General features: G+C 38.5%; 1 protein-coding gene across 3 annotated transcripts in view; it reads left to right on the forward strand.

Annotated features, from left to right (window-relative positions):
- TENM3 (teneurin transmembrane protein 3) overlaps window positions 1-14,265 on the forward strand; it is a 2,213,160-nt gene that overhangs the window by 833,920 nt on the left and 1,364,975 nt on the right. For all 3 annotated transcript variants that reach the window (XM_065596701.1, XM_065596700.1, XM_065596702.1), the window contains one exon: window positions 2,464-2,504. The gene's annotated coding sequence lies outside the window, so the exon portion shown is untranslated. The remainder of the gene's footprint in view (window positions 1-2,463; window positions 2,505-14,265) is intronic.

Consider the following 14,265-nt stretch of genomic DNA (forward strand, 5'->3'; position numbering starts at 1 on the left):
CAATACTCCAGCTGAGGCCTAACCAGAGCAGAGTAGAGCGGAAGAATGACTTCTCGTGTCTTGCTCACAACACACCTGTTAATGCATCCCAGAATCATGTTTGCTTTTTTTGCAACAGCATCACACTGTTGACTCATATTTAGCTTGTGGTCCACTATAACCCCTAGATCCCTTTCTGCCGTACTCCTTCCTAGACAGTCTTTTCCCATTCTGTATGTGTGAAATTGATTTTTCCTTCCTAAGTGGAGCACTTTGCATTTGTCTTTGTTAAACTTCATCCTGTTTAACTCAGACCATTTCTCCATTTCTCCAGGATGACAGGACAATAACAAGCAATGGTCTCAAGTTGCAGTGGGGGAGGTCTACGTTGGATATTAGGAAATACTATTTCACTAGGAGGTTGGTGAAGCACTGGAATGGGTTACCTAGGGAGGTGGTGGCATCTCCATCCTTAGAGGTTTTTAAGGCCCAGCTTGACAAAGCCCTGGCTGGGATGATTTAGTTGGTGTTGGTCCTGCTTTGAGCAGGGGATTGGACTAGATGACCTCCTGAGGTCTCTTTCATCCCTAATATTCTATGATTCCTTGTTGTGGGGCTTTCACTCTAAAATGCCCTGCCTCTCCAAAATGCTACTGTCTGCCTTTTGCCATGACACAGCACTTTACTGTACTTAGCGATTACACTTTCTTATTACAAACACGAACATGGCCAGACTGCACCCATTCTCAGACAGCTCTACTGGCAGCCCATTCATTTCATATTGCCTTTCAACATGTCTCCACTTTCCATTTCCTCCCCCCCCCCCCCCAGTGGATGTGGTCTTGTATATGGCACAAATCAAACTTTTGTCCATCCCATTCTTGTTGATGCAAGAGTCTTTTCCTCTGTAGTGCCCATTAACAGAAATTGCTGTCCTGCTGGGAAAAAGTGTTCAGGGCAGTGAAGAATGACAAGGAGAACCTCAGAAATCAAAGTTTCATATTTCATTGAAAAATGTCATGATTTTCACTCCAAAATGAGCAAGTCTGGAGTGAAAAATCTTGAAACATTTAAAGTTTTTGAAGTTAAAATTTTTCTGACAAAAACCACTTGCATCTGAAAAATGCAAAAATATCAATTTTCCCCGTTTCTGTTGTCAATGTTATTGCATGAAATATGATCAAATGGTTTGGAACTAAATTATTGCTTGTTCATTGGCTGTCTCTTCTGAAAACCTATCTTGCTCCCTTGTATAGATTTTTTTTTATTTAACTTTGTAATTATATTTAACTTGTGACAGTTTGTTTGATACATAATGTGCAAAAAAGTTCCCAATTCTGTAAGTTGTTTGTTGGAATAGTCCTTACTTGACTTTGAAGTTAATAGAACACCTTATTTTAAAATATGGACTATTTTTGTGTATAAGTGTTTACATGATCAGGCCCCAAATATGTATTGGATTGTTTAGGAATGCTCTGGTTTGTCCGAAGATTTCACAATTATCCAATAGTAATTTTCTTGCTCATACATAATCAATGTAAGAGTTAACTCAAGTAAACAAGAACATGTGGTAGATGCTGTTACTTATGCAAATATTTTTAGTTAGATATAAATAAAATGTACAAATTTAACAGATAAATGTTTACTTTATGTAGATCAGACATATTAACTGCTAAGTAGATGCAGATCACTCTTGTGCTGCTTCCATATTTTTTCTTTTTCCATAAAAACGGGGAGGTAAATCCCTAATAATTTTAGACAAAACTGTACTTAATAATAGTGTGTATTGCATTAAATACAATCTGCTTGGCTGTCATATCAAGGTTACCTGTGTCACTTCAGCATCAACGCTAGGTGATTAGAAAAACTACTGTTGACACTAGAGTACTTTAATTGTTCATTGAGACCTACCCTTTTCAATGTTGCTTTAAGGCATTTTGGCTCAGTTCTGAATCACTGAAGCAAAATTGGAGCATCTGGAAGTGGTGTCAAAATAGCCCAGGCAACCTCAATGCAGCACCCAAGTGGATAATCTCAACATAGAATACAAACACTGCATTAGTGATTGCCGGAAGGCTACAGTTCATCTTCCTCTGAAATACACCACAGAAAAATGATCAGAAAATCTAAATGATACTTTTTCTTGATGTCTTTTACTTTTCAAACAAAACACCCAAATATGTTTGGATGGTTGTTAGGCATTTCATTCTAATACTCTGATTCTCAGTTGGTTTAATCCATTGGTTCTCTCCCTCCAGAACAGATGAATGAAACTCATAGTTTCTAATATATGAACTGTGAGCATATAAATAGGTATCCTGCAGATGATGGTACCTCTGGGTTTCGTTACTGGAAGATAGAACACGATATTATTTTAGTTGTCAATTAGCAATGTAATATATATTCTATAACAGTATGTACAATGTCTTCATTTTTGTGGATTCTATAGAATGAGATTTTCTTTGCTTTGTTTTTCTCTCATAGGTTGGCGATGCAATTTTATTCTACTGATTTAACAGCCCATTGTAAGTAAATCCTTTTGTTTCTTCTGAATCATACAAGCTTTATACAGATTGATTGATTTATTTTGTTTGGATTAATTTTGAAATGTTCCTGAATTTAACTGATAAAATGGTCCTTTGTACTTCTTTGCTACTTTCTCTTGGGGTCAAAATTGAGTTCAGTGCCAATTTCCCTGAAAATTGGTGAACAGTTAAGGGCCATGTGACATCTGTGGCTCCAGATACAGGCAGGAACAGCTTATGTGAGACATGGGGCCCCCAGGTCAGGAAGTATAAATGCTAAAACATGCTAAATATACCACCTGATACCAGTCCTCCCTCAGAATGCCACCTCTTATAGGTCTGATCCAGATGACCTACAGTTTTATGAATGTGCATAACTGGAGTTCAGGAGTGGGGTATAGCAGCTGCATCTTGCAGTTTCTCTCCTGGTTGCCTGTTTTTCTGGATCTGCATATAGGGGATAATTCTGCCCAGTATCAGATCTAAAAATCTGCTGCATCCTTTGGGGCTTTAATATTTTTCTATTTTTTTTTTTAAATGAAGTGCAAAAATAAACTATGAGAATATAATTAATTGCTCATTGACATTTAACAACTGAAAAAAGAAATCGTGAGTCACACACCACTGCTCTCTATTGCATATTACTGTTATAAATGCAGTACCAAATGAATTCAGGTTGGAACACTTCAAATAAGTGTGACACTTTGTCTAACATGTCTAACTACCATTAATTTAGTTAGTATTCATTGTAACTACACTGATCATAATGAATTCATTTAGCATTAATGTGAACATAATATATCCTTTTAGTAACTCCATTGTAATTCAGCAATAATTAATATACATATTAAATGAAGTGTTACCACACAAAGCTATTACAGAGCTGTGTGTGTTCATTTTAAAAGCTTTAAAACTAGTTACATTTGATCTGATCAGTATGTTTGGTGTTCTCAGAATGCTGCAAAGATACCTTCTAGAATTCCATGAGGTGATTCATATTTGGAGCCCCCATTAACCTTTTAAGAAAGATTGTATATTTACACGTGTCCATTGATCAATATATAACTTAATTAGTAAGACAGGGCATATCATGCTGTAGTGATGAATGTTGATACTCTTTTGTTATATTGTGAGTCCAAGACGACAGAGCCAAAATCTTCTAAGAAACCTGAGAAGGAACATTTGTAATATATTTTGTGTATGTGAATAATAATGCTTGCTGGTGACTGGCCAGGGAGAGAAGGAGGATGTTACTGCTACTATCTATTACAGGAGAGCTCTTACTCAATGGGTAAAAGGCCTTTGGTTTTGGAATGTAGAGACAAGGGTTCTAGTCCTGACTGAGTGGAAGGGTACATGTGCTGTGTCTAATTACACTGCTCTACAGCCAAAATGCTTCTGAAATAAATGTAGTCAAACTTTACTAATTCTGGGTCACTGAGAACGAAAATGATGCTTAAAATTGTTGCTTGGCTCTAGTTTTCAAGATATGCTTTGGGGTCAGTATATACGACCCTTGACTTGGGAATGGCAGAGATAAGTGAGTTATAAAGGGAAGGGATCTCAATTTAAACCAGAAATGACTAAAATACATCTTTGTCTGGATCTATGAATAAATCTATGACTGGGTTTGGACAGTACTTGCTTTTTAGGCAAAACAATGAATGATGCAATCTGAACCTGGTATTGCGTCATACATTATATGAATTGCATCATGTTATTCCTAGAAGTCATGGATGATGCAATCATAACCAAGCTTACATCACTCTGCTGAACAAATTGCCCTATATCCGCTCTAGAAATCATCCAGTGTCGTGCTCTCTTATTTGTCAGTGTTTGATTTTGCAAAGGGACACATTTCTGTTTAGCCAAAGTGAGCAGAGATGCCTCGTACTTGTGTGAACAGTGCAGATAACTTCTGCTATGTTTGTGGTGAAGTGACTTTTGCATCACAAAAGCGCAGTATAACCACTACGGTTAAGAAAGCCTATCACCTTTATTTTGGCTGCAAAATTGGAGATCAGGGCAAGAGGTGGGCCCCACACATATGCTGCAACACTTGTGCAACAAATCTTCACCAGTGGTTGAACAGGAAAAGGAAATCTATGCCTTTTGCAGTGCCAATGATTTGGAGAGAGCCAACAGGTCATACCAGCAATTGTTACTTCTGCATGGTGCCTCCAGTTGGGAAAGGTGTGTCAAAGAAGAAAAAGTGGAATGTGAATTATCCAAACATTCCATCAGCTATACGCCCAGTACCCCACGGAGAAGGACTGCCAGTTCCTGATGCACCAGAATCATTCTCACTTGAGTCAGACGAGGAAGAGGATGAAACTTCTGGTCCTGAACCATCAATGTCACAGGACCCACATTTTCTCCCATCCTCCTCCTCTGAACCACACCTCATAACACAAGGTGAACTGAATGACCTTGTCAGGGATTTGGAACTACCCAAGAGTAAGGCAGAGCTGTTGGGCTCCAGACTACAGCAGTGGAATCTCCTGGCAGGTGATGGTAGGGTTTCCATGTTCCGTGACCGTCAAAAGGATCTTGTCCCATTCTTCTTCGTGGAAGGTGATCTTGTAGCAACAACATCAATGGTGTGATGGCAGCCCTCAACATCGTTCACGATCCAGATGAGTGGAGACTGTTCATTGATTCATCGAAGACGAGTCTTAAAGCTGTTTTATTGCATAATGGCAATGTTTTGCCATCAATTCCAGTTGGTCATGCAGTCCATATGAAGGGAAACCTATGACAACATGAAACAACTTTTGAGGTGCATAAACTATGACCAACATCAGTGGCAGCTTTGTGGCGATTTGAAGGTTGTTGCTCTCTTGCTTGGTCTGCAGACTGGATACACAAAGTACTGCTGTTTTCTCTGCGAATGGGATAGTCGTGCAAGAGATTCCCACTACATCAAGAAAGATTGGCCACTCCGACAGTCATTGGAGCCTGGGAAGAAAAGTGTTCAGCATCCACCACTTGTTGAATCAAGGAAGATTTTGTTACCACCCTTACACATCAAGCTGGGTCTGATGAAGAACTTTTTCAAGGCCATTGACAAAACACAAGCAGTTTTCAGGTACCTCCGTGGAAAATTTCCAAGGTTAAGTGAAGCTAAGATAAAGGAAGGTGTCTTTGTTGGTCCTCAGATTCGTGAACTTCTTCGAGATGATGCATTTGACCATGAACTGTGTGGCAAGGAAAAGACGGCATGGAAAGCATTCCAGTTAGTGGCAATAAATTTTCTCGGAAACAACAAGGCAGACAACTACAGGTTGTTGGTGGAAAACCTCCTCAAGGCATACAAAAGCCTTGGTTGCAACATGTCACTAAAGATGCATTTTTTGCACACTCATCTAGATTTTTTTCCCATCGAACTGCGGAGCAGTGAGCGACGAGCACGGCGAGCGATTTCACCAGGACATTGCAACAATGGAGAAACGCTATCGGGGCAAATGGAGCCCATCAATGCTTGCAGACTATTGCTGGACAGTGACAAGAGATGCTCCATTTAATGAATACAAGAGACAAGCCAAGAAGCGCCGAGTAGACACCGAATAGGACTAAACTATGTACAGAATAGTTTTTGCCTTTTGTTTCATAATAAATTTTATTTATATAACCCTTTTGCTGATTTTTAAAGTGTTACATAAACAGGACAGGTGAACTATTATCATGTAAAGCAACCATAAACACATGAAAAGACCTAGGTTTACAATTTATGATTAAAACTCTACTATCTACACAATATACATAGACATAAAATGTAAAAACTTAAATATCTTAGAAACAGTAGCCAATCAGTTGTTTTCATTGTCATATTTGAATTCAGCACATCAAAATACATAATAAATAGCACATTTTATCTCTGAAGCAAACGACTTCTCAATAATTGTAGACTGGTGTAATTATTCCTCTTATCTGCAGCATATGGCTTTGTTACAATATGTAGCATGGCCTCTTGGTTGGGAAAGTCTTATTCCAATAACATGGAAATATAATTCAAAACATTTTAAATATCTTAGTTACTCTGCCTTTCTATAGTATCTTCCATTGGAGGATCTCAGTCTTTACAAACATTAATGTCTTAAGCTTCCCAGCATCAGTGTGTGGTAAATAAACTTGGTTATCCCCATTTTACAGAGGAAGGAACAGAGGATCAGAAAGGCTAACTTTTCTTTTCCAGTGTCACATGCAGTATGTAGCAGAGCAAATAATTGAATCCATTTCTCCTTTTTGCCCTAATTGTACATATCTCCTTTTAGGACTTACATAGAAGTGATGCATGTGAATTGACATCAGGATATGGCGTTACATATGCCATATACAGAAATCTTTACCTAGCACTTCACACGGGGAGGAAGTATATTATTAGTTAATAGTTTGCTGGTCTTGGACTCAGGTGATCTGGGTCATAATTTTTGCTCTGCCACTGACATGCTTTGGCCATGGGCAAGCCACTCAACCTCTCTGTTCTTCAGTTTTCCATTTCTAAAAAGTGGAGATGATACTTGCATTCTTTTTTAAAATTTTTGAGCTTTACAGATGAAAATATGTGCTAGGTGTTATTTCATTATTCCCAATTAAATGCACTAATCTTTAGGGCAGAATGTGGCAACTATTTAACAGTTCACAATATTATGCTCACAGCATACACACAGAAGTTAGATACAAATACAAAGTATTCCTCCTGGAAGGTTGCTACATAACACTACTTTATTTGTTAGAATTCAGAATAACACACAGGAACCCCAAAACAGAGAGAGACAAAGCAGGCTGCTCCCTAACAGAGAGAGGCACAACTCACTCCACCTTGTTTTGGTTTTTTCCCCCCACATTACATGCTTCATCACAGAGCCCCCTAGCCTTCAGGCAAGACCAGGAATACTACCCCCCCTTCCCCTGCACTCTTCAAGTGATAACTTGAAAGTCCAGTACATTCCTCAATACACCACAAACAACACTACACAAAAGAGTTTGGGACAGGGAAGGAGGAAGAATACTATATCCAACTGAATCTGCCTGAGAATTTGGTACATTTTAAAAATTAATTACTTCATTTCTTCAAAAAAAATGTTGGTATCTAATAACTGTGATGTAACCTGGTGTTTGTTATAAACAGTCCGGTTTATGATTAGTGTATTTAGAATTCATGTGTTTATCGCACATGTTTAGAGAGGTTTGATTGTGGCTTTTGAGTATCCACTTAGATTATGTAAAGTTTAAGTGTAAATGTAGTTCAGCTGCATTTTATGCACAAGCTACTCAGAATCATTATTATAAGGTTACACTTTTAGCTAAAATTGGCTTCTGTTACTCTAGTATTTGAAATGCACTTCTCTCTGTCTCAGATGATACGTCACTTTGTTCTAAAGTTGTTGAATTCGAATTTAAGTTGCACCTTACGTTAGACGCATATGTAAGTGATAAAATCCAGTCTGGCTATGAGAAGAGACATAACATTGAGACTGTCCAGTTGAGGGCTTATAACAGTCTCTTGCTGCAGGCTCATTAAGGGTGTTCTATATTTGTACTCTTTCATCTGTTGACTGCTTTTGTCAGCATCAACCATTGGTACCCCTTTGGAACATTTAGAGCAGATGGTAGGGCTGTCTGGAAGTGTTTTATCAATAGTTCTTATGGATTGCTGCCAATTAGTTAGGTACACGTTCCCTCTGCTAAGCATGGGTTCTCTCCATTGTACCATTCTATGCCATTCCTTCAGGACCCTTGTTTTCTAGTATCAATATGAACTCTTTGCTTCACTTATTTGTCAGCCTTGGCTTATGAATAGAGCTGGCCAAAAATTTTCAGGTGTAGCTTATTCACTGAAAAATGCCTTTTCAGGCAACCTGAAACTATCTGTGCATTGGGCATATATTCCCCCAAATAGCTTCAGACAATTTTTTCTGAGGGGGGGACTTAAATTCATAAAATGGCTGGAGGAGGAGATGGTAGCAGTCTCCTTATAACTTTTAGCCCAATGGTAGGGTACTCACCTAGGAAGTGAGAAACCTGGAATTTCTCCTTTGGCTGATGTGAAAAAGAGTTTTGAACTTGAGTCTCTCAGACTGCAGGAGAGTGCTCTAGCCATTGGGCTATGGGGCATTTTCATGTCTCTCTCTGTCAATCTCTCCTGTTGAAGCTGTTTCACTTTGTAAAAATAATTAAATAGTCATTGGAACTAGGACTTGAACTTGTCTCCCCCACATTCTAGGTGAGTGCCCTAACCATCCAACAATATTAATTCATATTCTCATTCTCTGGCCCAATGGTTATTCGTAGTCATCCAAAAATATTTTTGGTGAAAAAGTCTCCATTTTCAACCAAATAAATTAATGATTAAATTGGGTTCTACTGTACTTTTGGGCTAGACTGTGGTTTGGCAGTATAGGCTCAGTTTTTGCAAGAGATTTCTTTTTCTTCTCATGCTTGCTCCAGGTTAGTAGTATTTTTGCTATTGGCACTTGTAGTCCATTACTACTTAGGATGTCGTAGTTTCTCAAATGGTATTTACGAAAGATAGTTAGATTCATAGGCTCTGGTATAATTTTCCTAATCATTATCCCTTTGGCTGTCATCCCACCATGTTCCTTCCAGCTATCCACTGATTTCCTTGCTGAGGCCCCAGAGTCATTTTGCTGCATTTTTCTCCTCTTTCACACTCTCCCAAAACCTTAATGGCTTTTTCAGGTCATTCTACTTGTTTCCAGATTTACTTTTCGTGACCAACCCTGTTTATTACCTTTTTAACACACAGAAATTCATCCTGAGAGAGGCCCTGATCCTATAATCATGTCCATTGAAATAGACCACTGTGGTTATGTGATGCCCCAATAAAGTCAGTCTGGCTCTGTGTGAGCGCAAAAGTTAATCAGCCTGGATGTGATTGCAGGATCGGAGCCTAAGAGTATTTTGGTATGTTTTGTTTTGTTTTTTTTAAATAAAAGTCTTTGATTTGTTTAGCATAACTAAATATACCGTGGCAGCCCAGTGCTGGGGAGAAAAATTATTCCCAATTGCACAATAATTCTTTTAAAATAGAAACTATATATCTATTAAAAATGAACCTGTTTTTAAAGGTGTGAGTGACAGTAATTGTGACTATGCCATGGTTACATTACAGGAGAAACAATTATACCAATTACAGCATCAGTCCAAAGAGAAAATGTCTGTTATCATGTCGTGTGATTATGTGAACACTATTGTCTTAATACTTGCAAAAGTGTTCCAGGAAGAAGTTGGCTGTCATTGCCTCACTGTCTCTATGCTGCTTCTACACTGTTTATTCTACAGTTTGCATTCCCATTTCAAGAATAGTGTCTGAATCATACGTAATCTATAACATAAAACTACTGTGTGAAATTGAACAGCATAACAATTGGCTATCATTTTACATCTCTTATCCATAGTGAAGCTTTTTCAGTTTTCAGTTATTTTCTTTTGTCACATTCTTTAGTACATAAAGGTGTCTCAGGATGACAACTGCAAACCTGTGTATGGATTATACTAGAGTTGTTTATTTATTTAATGAACATTTCCAATTACAGTGTTGATACTAATGATAAAAAATCCTAGTCCACTACAGATTTTCCAGTGATGTATTTGATAGTCTATTCTTGTTCTTTCGTTATAGCATCATGGGAAGCAAGAAAGTGGCATCATTGGAATTTTCCCAACAAATTTCTTCCCCAAGATTCTCACTGAGAAAGAAAAACTGGTTTTGATCTTAAAATTATGTTTGGGCCAAAATCAAACATTCAATTGAATTTTGAGGCCTTCTGGTTGGATTTGACTCTCCAGATCTGATCCTACTCTTTTTGTTTCTAGGTGAGAGGGATTCTATTTTCCCATTTGTGTGTAACCAAAATCCTACAGCTCTTCTCATGATTTTGTAACCCAAGGTTGAGGAAATTGTGAAAGATTAAATATGCTTTCAAAATTTCTGCCATTTGGGGTCAAAATCTCTTAAAACCGAGTTGTGATATTTCTATATCATCTGATCCAAACTCAGACCGAACCATAATTCAACTTTGTACCCAAGAAAAGACTTGATCTGGATCTGAATATATCTTTTTATATTAGATGAGATATTCGTTGAGGCCTCTGTGCATTCCCACTTGCGGGATACAGTATCACGGGCACTGAGCTGTGGAAATGTCTTCAGCAACAATGTCTGTGTAAACTTTTGGTCATCCCCAACAGCATATCTTTTCAAGGCAGTTCCACAGCACAGTGCCAGGGGCACCATATCCCACACATGTGAACGCCAGCTTTCAAAGAAAAACAGTTACTGGCAAGTAACCTCTTTTCCACTTCATTCTGAGGGAAAGACAAAGCTTCCTGAAAGTTCTTACTTTAACTGAGCTAGCTGATCTACTCCTAGCTGAAATTCCACACTATAAATGTCTTTCACTGATAGCCTTATCTAGAAGTATCAGAGGGGTAGCTGTGTTAGTCTGTATCAACAAAAACAATGAGGAGTCTGATGGCACCTTAAAGACAAACAGATTTTTTGGGGGCATAAGCTTTCAAGGGTAAAAAAAAACACTTCTTCAGATGCATAACATGAAAATTACAGAAACTGGCATAAAAATATATTGGCATATGAAGAGAAGAGTTACCTTAAAAGTGGAGAACCAATGTTGAAGGCAATTAAGCCAGGGTGGATGTGGTCCACTCCCAATAAATGATGATGAGATGTCAATACCAAGAGAGGAAAAATTGCTTTTGTAGTGAGCCAACCACTCCCAATCCCTATTCAAGCCCAAATCGATGGTGTTAAGTTTGCAAATGAATTGTAACTCAGGAGTTTCTCTTTGAAGTCTGTTTTTGAAGTTTTTTTTTGAAGAATGGCTACTTTTAAATCTGTTATTGAGTGTCCAGAGAGACTGACGTGTTCTACTGCTTTTTGTATGGTACCATTCTTGATGTCTGATTTGTGTCCATTTATCCTTTTATGTAGAGACTGTCCAGGTTGGCCAATGTACATGGCAGATGGGCATTGCTGGCACATGATGGCATATATCACAATTAGTAGATGTGCAGGTGAATGAGCATCTGCTGGTATGGTTGGTGGTGATGAGTCCTATGATGGTGTCGCTAGAGTAGATATGGGGACAGAGAAGGCAACGGGGTTTGTTACAGGGATTGGTTCCTAGGCTAGTGTTTCTGTGGTGTGGTGTGTAGTTGCTGGTGAGTATTTGCTTCAGGTGTCTTGGATGGAAGCTGGAAGCAAGTAGGTAATTATAGCAGTCAGTAGGTTTCCAGTATAGGGTGGTGTTTATGTGACCATCACTTATTTGCACTGTAGTGTCCAGGAAGTGGATCTCTTGTGTGGACTGGTCCAGGCTGAGGTTGATGGTGGGGTAGAAATTGTTGAAATCCAGGTGGAATTCTTCAAGGGCCTCCTTCCCATGGGTCCATATGATGAAGATGTTATCAATGTAGTGTAAGTAGAGGAGAGACGCTAGGGGACAAGAGCTGAGGAAGCGTTGTTCTAAGTCAGCCATAAAAATGCTGGCATACTGTGGGGCCATTCAGGTACCCATAGCAGTGCCACTAACTTGAAGGTATAATTTGTCCCCAAATCTGAAATGACAGAAAGGACAAAATCACAAAGCTCAGCCACCAGGTGTGCCATGGCCTCATCTGGGATACTGTAGTCCATCTCGTGTGGAATATTGATGTAAAGAGCTTGCACATCCATGGTGGCCAGGATGGTGTTTTTAGGAAGATTACTAATGCATTGTAGTTTCCTCAGGAAGTCAGTGGTGTCTCGAAGCTAGCTAGGAGTGCTGGTAGTGTAGAGTCTGAAGAGAGGGTCCAAATAGCCAGATAATCCTGCTGTAAGAGTGCCAAGGACTGGAAGTGGTTCACTCACAACAAAAGTAATTTTCCTTCTCTTGGTATTGACACCTCCTCATCAATTATTGGGAGTGGACCACATCCACCTTGACTTAATTGGCCTTCCACATTGGTTCTCCACTTGTAAGGTAACTCCCTTCTCTTCATGTGCCAGTATTTATGCCTGTTTTTGTAATTTTCACTCCATACATCTGAAAGAAGTAGTTTTTTTTACCCACAAAAGCTTATGCCCAAATAAATCTGTTAGTCTTTAAGGTTTCACCGGACTCCTCATTGTTTTTATCTAGAAGTGTCAGCCCAGAGATTTACTGAGCTTTAACATTTAATTTCCATTGAGGAGGTGGTGAGATGTGTGGTGTTGCATGATGATAGGGTTTTTTTTGGTTTTGTGTGATTATTTTTTAAGTGTGCCATTTGTTTTGGAGTTTTCCTAAAATCTATGAATCCCTTGCATGCAAAACAGGAGAAACCCTCAACAAGGAAACACTACACAACTCCATGTGAGATCTCCACATCACGTTTCTGTTTAGAATTGACAATGGAATATGGAGGCAGACCAATGGTATGGCCAGCAGGTCCATGCACAGAATAGAACACTTAAGGAAGGGGATGGGAATACTATAGGCTACATAAAATACCCCTCTTCATCTGCTTTAACAACAATGAAAGCTTGGATGCCAGTCCTTGAGAATTCTGTCCCATCCTTATGGGCATTATCCTTTTACTCAGGCTTTACTTGCAGGATTTGGGCCTGTGAGAATAAATACTTCTTAAAAAAAGTGTTTAAGGAATTTGTTTTCAGACACATACCGACCATGCCATGTTTTAACCCTGAGCCAGTGTTTATAGCTGTATTTAAATGCTCTGAAATATAGTATTTACGATGGAAACATTTAACAATCCTTTTCTATAGGAGCTAGCAGGCACTGATATAATACTAATGTGACAACTAAGATTTTAGAGACACACTTTTATTTTCTTGATAGGAGAGCTGTTATGTAGTCTGAAATCTAGCCAGATTTTTCTGGCTAGTGTCTCCTCATGTTTGTGCCAGCAGGAGTTTGCTGACTACCCAAATTATGTTTCAGCAGTTTACACAGAAATGTTTATCTTCCTTTTCAAACTAGTCTAAATGGTCATATTCTTAAACAATGAAAACCAGACTGTTCTCAATGTGCAAAATAAACCCTGCTAAACATTTGTATTATAATAAAAGTCATGGGTTCAGAATGAATTTACCTTCCAGCAAATGAAATTATATTTCCTATGAAATGTTTGTCATTTACAGTAGTGATCTGACTGTAAGTCCAATCATCTGAAAAATGGAATCTACAGCGTGATATACTAAATTGAGTTAATATTTGAAAATGCATATACTTTCAAATAAGCACATTGTGGCCATTATGCTACGGTTGTTCCGGATACAATGTGGTTATTCATAAGACTATTCTAGTGAGGTCTGCCTCTTATAAAGAACAATGAACCATATTCTATAATCTTTTAGATAGCTCCCTAGATATTCCCTTCTAGTTAAGACCTCATGTCCTATTTGGCATGTAAGATCTATATTTTGGTTTTACATTTTGCAGCACTGCCCCTGCTCAAATATTCTTTCTATCACCTCCCATTTCAGTCTGTTTGAGTCGGTGTAGTGATCCTTGTGTAATTTTGTTTGGATACTAAATTTAACTTATTTTATGTTGTTGCCAAATTTTGAATTGTCAATATGTTTCAGATTTGTGCAATGACAACTGGTAATAACCTTGAGCCACAAAATTGTAAGGGAAAATCTAGAGGTGGTGTTTTTTTCCAGCTGGGCAAGGGACAGTCAGTGCTTTTAACACTTAAGCCTGGTCTACACTAACCCCCCAATTCGAACTAAGGT

Source organism: Chrysemys picta, chromosome 5 (genome assembly GCF_011386835.1).
Source record: "Chrysemys picta bellii isolate R12L10 chromosome 5, ASM1138683v2, whole genome shotgun sequence".
Lineage (NCBI taxonomy): Eukaryota > Metazoa > Chordata > Testudines > Emydidae > Chrysemys > Chrysemys picta.